The sequence below is a fragment of the Saccopteryx bilineata genome, chromosome X, assembly GCF_036850765.1.
Source record: "Saccopteryx bilineata isolate mSacBil1 chromosome X, mSacBil1_pri_phased_curated, whole genome shotgun sequence".
Taxonomy (NCBI): Eukaryota; Metazoa; Chordata; class Mammalia; order Chiroptera; family Emballonuridae; genus Saccopteryx; species Saccopteryx bilineata.
Window position 1 is genome coordinate 94,980,201 of NC_089502.1, and position 8,297 is coordinate 94,988,497.

Below are 8,297 nucleotides of genomic sequence, written 5' to 3' on the forward strand. Positions count from 1 at the left end.
CGTTATGTGCCTTGACCGGGCAGGCTTGAGGCTTTGAACAAGCAACTTCAGCATTTCAGATCAGTGCTCTGTCCACTGTGTCACCACAGGTCAGGCAACATTACTTAAATTAATAGACCTAGAATCTGATATCCACATAAATATTATAGTTTCTACTGAAATATAATTTTCTTTTTTTATTATCCTAATTTTTACCAAACATGATTATAGTAAAACTAATTTATAAAATATGTCTAGTCTAAATAAATTTGGCCTAATTATTTTCATAAGTAGCAAGAAGGGCTATTTGACCATATAGACTTTTAATCTGCTTTGCTGGAACTTTTTATAAGGTATCTTAGTTTAAGTATTTACACTGCCTCTCAAGGCCAAGAAACCAAGACAAAGACTTGACATTAGACTCACCTACAATACTTACAGATTTGGGTGAACTATTCTCTTTTTGAAGTCCTCCGAACACCCTGAGGTTCCTGTATCTGACATGAAGTAACCTTCCTAACTCACATAGTAAGGTTGCCGGAAACCTGTAAGCAAGGTACTAGGCCAATTTTTCCAAGGGGCTTTATTGGCTCCATAAAAATAACCTTAGTTCTTTAAAGTTGCTTGGTGATATCAGTCTATCCATGTTTGCAAATATGACATTCCAGTGTGTGTGTGTGTGTGTGTGTGTGTGTGTATGTATATATATTTATGTGATTGGTAATATATATATATATATATGTAATGTTTCAAATTGTGCTCTGCTATAAGAACAGATTCTTATTGAATTCACACAAATAATTATATTTCCATGAACACAAAATATGCACTATAATAATTCTGAAGGGATCAGGTAGAGAGAAAAAGAAATTGTTTCATCTCTGTTCATAAAGATATACTTTACCAAATTGTTGATAGCTTAAGAGAAGAGAAAAAAATGAAATATAGAAAAATAAAACATCAGAAATTTTTCTAATAAAAGTTATAAAAATTATAATCATCTTCTTCAGTTTACAGTTCATTTATTCTCGTTATTATTTTTTTAGTTTTATTTATTTATTTTACTTATTTATTTTTTTTGTATTTCTCTGAAGCTGGAAACAGGGAGAGACAGTCAGAGAGACTCCCGCATGTGCCCGACCGGAATCCACCCGGCACGCGCATCAGGGGGTGACGCTCTGCCCACCAGGGGGTGATGCTCTGCCCCTCCGGGGTGTCGTTCTGTCGTGACCAGAGCCACTCTAGCGCCTGGGGCAGAGGCCAAGGAGCCATCCCCAGTGCCCAGGCCATCTTTGCTCCAATGGAGCCTCGGCTGCGGGAGGGGAAGAGAGAGACAGAGAGGATGGAGAGGGGGAGAGGTGGAGAAGCAGATGGGCACTTCTCCTGTGTGCCCTGGCCAGGAATCAAACCCGGGACTTCTGCACGCCAGGCCGACGCTCTACCACTGAGCCAACCAGCCAGGGCCCCGTTATTATTTTTGTTCTGCTTAAATCCAGTTTTTACATTAGTTATAGAAATTCTTATCCAGTTCAGGTTTTTTTTAAATTTATTTATTTTTATAGAGAGAGGAGAGAGAGAGAGAGAGAGAGAGAGAGAGAGAGAGAAAGAGAGTGGAGGGGGGAGGAGCAGGAAGCATCAACTCCCATATGTGTCTTGACCAGGCAAGCCCCGGGTTTTGAGAACCGGCAACCTCAGCATTCCAGGTTGAAGCTCTATCCACTGCGCCACCACAGGTCAGGCCCCCAGTTCAGTTTTATGATCTTAGTTATTAGAGATTTGTATTCTACAGTAGTTTCCATGAGTCTCCTTGAAGAAGCAGCACATTTGCAAAAGTATAATAGGAAAACAACTGCAAGTGACAAAGACTTAAAAATGATCATGGTTAAAGAGTTTTATTGCAATCCAATTGACAAGAAAACTAGCTTGCTTCTGTGACATACAATATTTTAAGATAATAACTTGAATAGCAAGTGGAAATGAAACTGGAAAATATATTGGAGTTTGTGCTACCTGTCATCAATTCGGAGACAGAGATTACTAAATCTTTATGGGTGCTTTATTCAGATGTCAGCATAGGATCGATGCTGAACATGGCCTTTCCCCTTCCCAGCCACATTGACCCATGGTCATGAATCTTAACCACAGGCCATGATATGAAGTGTACTGTTGGGCAGATAAAATATATTATGCTCACTTTGTTAAAGATGACGCTGCCCACGTGAGGCTGTTGCCCAGGTGATATTAATGTGTGATGGGGGCAGGCAGGATCCTTGTAGCCTGAGGCTTGGTTCTGGGATTAAGCCTTTCCCACCCTTTTTGATGTGGGGTGGTACAATCCAATCATGCCTCAGAGAAGTGACTTTGTATTAGAGACTTCCCTATTTGTATATTGGATTAAGGGTTTGGATTTCTACACTATAAAATGGGGTCGGAGTGGGAGCTTGCGCTCTTGGTTCCTGAGATTATCATTAGAGGAGAGAGCAGAGCAGAGAGCAGAAGGAGGCCACGTGGAGTAGGCCAGGAGAAGCAGCCAAGATGGCGGAGTGCTGAGTGAGATGCCAGTTTGGAAGGAGATGGGGAACTGAGGAGAATAAGGCTGGTGAGCTAGAAACCTTTGATTCTAGGAAACTTGGATAAGTCAGTGGCTTTGTGAGCACTGAATGTGAGTGGGTTTTGGAGCCCAGTGTGTATTTTTACTTGCCCGCCAGGTGCAAGCTAGAATTAAAGAAAATGGCCTATCAGTTTTTGGCTCCATTGTTTCTTTACCGACTGTCCGAATCCAATGCGAACCTGCATGGGCCAGGAGGCTGCTGTGATAGTGGCCTTGGATACTGGCTTTACCCATAGTTATTTGCAAAAATTAGCTCTTTCAATATTGAGAAGATTTAGTTTACTAAAGTAATCAAAGACATGATTAAGATAACATAAAGCATAGAACATTATTTTGATAAAACACAGAACTTTTCTTGGTAGATTTTAAAAAATTTTATTGAACTTATTGTGGTGACATTGGTTAATGAAATTATATAGGTTTCAAGTGTACAATTCTATAATATAGCAACTGTATATTGTATTGTATGTTTACTACACAAAATTAGGTCTCCTTCTGTAGGCAGAGTATTTCAAGGGCAAAGAAAAACTCTCTACAATATCTTCTTTTTAACAGGAGATCAACAGTCCAAGATAATTTGGTCTTTTAAAAAAGAGAAAATGAAATTTTAATTTTGCACCAGCTTACTTTTGATATTAAACCTCATTCATTCCAATCATAACCATACATTAAATTTCTTTCCAAAGATTATTTTTCTATAAACCTGCTACAACTTTCCTTCAACAAAATGTATTTCCATTTCTCATACCTTTTTCTACTAAAAACACACATTTTACTGTGAGGTAGGTTGGCAATGGGGGAAGGTCATGTGACGAACCAGGCCCAGAAACTTTGGCTGGAACTGCACACACCCATGCCCGCCAAAAAGAAACGGCCTGGAGCCCTTTGAAAAAGAACGACCATCTGTCAGCCAATAAAATTTTGTCACATCATATCAACTCACCGTCACCCTACCGACCCTATAAATTACCCCCAGTGGAAGAATCCGTGTGACTTCTCTGGCCTCCATTTCACAGACCAGAGAACCTTGTCCAGGATGTGCTCTAATAAATAAAGCTTTTGCTATTCCACACTTTGTGGCTATGCCCTTCTTTCTTCCTCAGCGGTAAAATACTTTACATTTGGTGCCAAAACCCAGGAGGAGTTTGAAGCCCGCTGGGGCTGCTCCTCTCCCCTTCCCTTCCAAGGAAAAACCAGAACCTCTGACATTCCACCCACTTCAGCACATGGTACAGTCAGTCCCCTGCCTCCAGCCTCTCCTCAGTTCTTTCTGCTGAGACTCCCTGTCCATAATTGCAGCTGCGTCAGGGACCTCTTATCCATTTCGAGTGCGTGTGTGCCCATGGAGATGCCGCAGACACACCCACTCTACCTAACCATCAGGCGACCAGAGCTTGAGTTCCGGGACACCAGTTCTCATCTGATCACTCCAAGGGCTGAGGGTGGCCATAGAGGCACAGGAATCTAAACCTGACTCAAAAACGCTCCTGGAATGCCCTATCCAAAATTTCTCCCTCCCTAAAGAAGAAACTGACGTTCTTCTCCACTGTGGCCAGGCCACAGAACCCACTGGATAATCGAACCAGGTGGCCTCCTGAAGGGACTTTTGATTTTAACACCGTCACAAATTTAACTATTGCCAAAGAACTGTGAAATGGTTGGAGATCCCTTACATTCAGGGCTTCTAGTATTTGCGTTTCAGTCCTAATCTCTGTGCTGCCTTTTTGGCCAGAGAAACCTCAGCTAAACCCTCCACTCCTGATCTTTACTCCTTTGCTGACCCTGAACTCTCTCCCCCTCCTGCCTGACCCCTGGGGGCACTCCTCTCTCAGGACCCCTCTCTAGTCCCTCTGCAAACCTCTTCCACTCGGGTCTCTTCCCTCCAGGAAGCCCCCTCCCCTGCTGGCCAGGAGCCCCTCCCTTCTCTGCTGTGTTCTTAATCCCCTCCCCCATCAGGCCCTCTTCTGCTGGCCATTGGCTCTCACCTGGGTTTGCAGGGCTCCTAACCCCACAGCCCAGTCCTGGTCTTCTTGCAGGAAGGCCTAGCCTTGTCCTGCCTCTGGCTCCAGCGTTTCCAGCTGGATCTGGGTGCTGGGCTCCCCAGAAGCCCCCCCTCTTATTCTCAATCCCCAAACCTCTATCTGAGACCTGATGAACATGGCATTTAAGGTTTTTAATGGTCGGGAGGAAACGGCCGAGGCTGCTCGCCAGGCCTGCATGCAGCAGAAGGTAACACTTCAAACCCAGGCAGTTGTGGCAGCCCTGAGGCAGGTAGAACAACAGGGGAAAGGCTTAGAAAGTGCCCTACCCAAGTCTGGACCTCAAAGAGGAACACCACCAGGAGCTTGCTTTTAATGTGGCAGGGAGGATCACTGGTGGTCGCAGCAGTACCCCTGCCCACGGCCAACCACTGAGTCCTGCCCTAACTGCAAGCAGCTTGGTCACTGGCAGAATGATTGTCTCTTTTGAACAACAGACTCTTACAAGCTACCCAAATGGGAGGCCAAGCCAGCCAGACAGGCCCATCACTCAAACTCCTAGGCCTCATGGACAACTGACGTGGCCCAGACTCAGAGACTCCCATCACCATCAGCAAGCTCAGAGTAATGCTGCAAGTAGCGAGTAAGTCCATCTCATTTCTTGTGGACACGGGGCTACTTTTTCTGTTTTCCAATCACACTCTGGACCTCTACTTCTCTCAGGGGTATAGGTTATGGGAGTGAGTGGATGGGACCCCTACTTCTCCTCTTTGCACACCACCCCTGACATGCAGTTTGGATGGAATCCCCTTTTCACACTCCTTCGTAGTTATGTCCTCATGCCCTGTACCCCTCCTGGTTTGGGACATTCTACAAAGTCTCGGAGCCACTATTCAGCTGACAACATCTTCCTCACTACCAAGGGCTCCCCCATAATCAATACTACCCTCATTTCTGACCATGTCTCTCACCTCAAGCTTACCCCCATGCAGGACTGCTGGCAGTCGGAACCACTGGGCCCCACCTGTCTCCGGCTCACCAAAAGGTTGGGCCCTGAAGATCCTCCTGTTGCTCCTATCCTTCCCACTGGGAACCTGTTGCCAGAGTGAGTTAAAGCAAGAAACAATACTGTTCAATGAGACTGGCCCAATGAAAGAAAACATCAATGTCCTCCACCATCTGCAAGAAAAACTGCACAAGGACCTCTCTTTCTACAACCTGCTTAACTCCTGATGGCAGCCACCCATCCTCACCTGAGCTGCCCCTATCCTAAATCTTCTTCTAATTATCAACATATTACTCATATTTATTCCTCTTTTTTAAGTTCTTACAGGACTGCATCCGTGAAGTTTCTCGAGTCACATACAGATGCTCCTACACCCATATACACGACTCCCCTTAGAGCCACCACCTTCCGACCTCCCCTCCCCACAACACCCCTAACAAACAGGAAGTAGCCAGATGAATAGCGGTGCCCCTATCTAACATAAAAGGTCAGAATGTGAGGTCGGTTGGCAATGGGGGAAGGTCACATGAGAATCAGGCCCGGGAACTTTGGCTGGAACTGCAGACCCATGCCCACCAAAAAAACAAAACAACAACAACAAAAAAAACGGCCTGGATCACTTTGAAAAAGAACAACCATCTGTCAGCCAATGAAATTTTGCCACATCATATCAACTGGCTGTCACCCTACCAATGCTATAAATTACCACCCAGCAGAAGAATTTGCATGACTTCTCTGTCGCCCGTCTCACAGACCAGAGAATCTCATCCGGGATGCACTCTACTAAATAAAGCTTTTGCTGTTCCATATTTGATGGCTATGCTCTTCTTTCTTCCTCAGCAGGGAAAAATACCTTACACTTACTTTCCCTACATATTTAGATGTTTACATAATTATTTGTAGTGGTTCCAATCATGTATATTGGAATTTTTAACCTTCATAAACTTTAATTTCTAGTTGAAACTAGTAAGCAATTGTGATTATCTGTTATAAGAGTATTCTTTAGCTTAGCAAATTTATGAATATAGTTATAGTCTCTAGAAATGTGCCCTTTTAATTGTACAATCTTTTAATGTGGCACGAGACATGTTTACTAACAGACCTAAATTTATCTTTAGTTTGTCTGCAATATAAAACCAAAAGTAGATAAACATATGTTCCATAAGTGATGTTTCACTATTTTGTCTTATTTGGAAATAATCTAGATATTCAAGAAATTCTCTGTTATGTAACTTAACTTAGTAAGCTCTAAAGTTTTAATTTACCAAAAGGACTTGGAAAACAGATATTAAGTACATATATCATAAAACATAAATATTGTTGAAAACACAGATAATATGAACTTATTTGACTAATAAACCCAGGTAGAATAAAAACTGTTTATCTTTATTATATTTAATGCTGATAATTTTAAAGACATACCTATTTAATTAACTCAACAAACTTAGTCCTGACTTAGTTACTAAAATTATCTTAGATCACATGAACTTGATAATATTCTATTTATAAGCCCTTATTTTTGTATTTTTCTGAAGTGAGAAGTGGGGAGGCAGAGAGACAGACTCCTGCATGTTCCCAACCGGGATCCACCCTGCATGCCCATGAGGGGGCAATGCTCTGCCCATCTGGGCTGTTGCTTTTGCTGAAACCAGAGCCATTATAGTACTTGAGGTGGAGGCCATGGAGCTGTGCACAGCACCTGGGAAACTTTGCTACAATGGAGCCTTGGCTGCGGGAGGGGAAGAGAAAGAGGGAGGAGAGGGGGAGGGGTGGAGAAGCAGATCAGTGCTTCTCTTGTGTGCCCTGGTTGGGAATCAAACCCGGGACTTCCACATGCCAGGCCAATGCTCTACCACTGAGCCAACTGGCCAGGGCCATATAAGCACTTATTTTTAATCCAATTAAATAGAATTCTTTTAAAAATTAATTTTGGCCTTACTATTAAGAGGTAGAAAAATAGTACACACCTACAATATACACATATAGTCACACAGATAAACATACAGAGAGACATTTTATCAGTAAGACAGGTAAGATAATGGAAAACTCACTAGTTTAAAAGGTGAAAGATTTATACGATATGAAGAGAAACAAGAGTATAAAAACTCACTAGTTTATAAAAGAACAGTTGAATATAAATTTTGGTTTCAGCAGTTGAAATAGGTTAACCTGCTCAGATAGCTAAATTTTTTTTTTTTTACTAATTTTTGTAGATAAGATTGTTAAGATTTCTCATCTGCCCAATTTCCAATTATTTCTTTTCCTTTTTTCTTCTGATAAGAAACATTTAGGTCCTAGAGAAGATGGGGGTAGAAAATCTACCTCACAAAGGCACAGAGAAAGTATTCAAGTTTTTTCCAAGATGAAGTTTTATAGTATATTTGCTTATTATCAGAAGTCCAGGGAAATTACCACTTGATTTTTTTCTTCTTTTTCTTAACTGCAGGACAATTCTCTTTCTAACATCCAAATATTTACAAGATTTTTGTGCCTGACCTGTGGTGGCGCAGTGGATAAAGTGTCGACCTGGAAATGCTGAGGTCGCCGGTTCAAAACCCTGGGCTTGCCTGGTCAAGGCACATATGGGAGTTGATGCTTCCAGCTCCTCCCCCCTGTCTCTCTCTCTTCTCTCTCTCTCTCTCTCTCTCTCTCTCTCTCTCTCTCTCCCCCCCCCTCCTCTCTAAAATGAATAAATAAAATTAAAAAAAATTTTAAAAAAAGA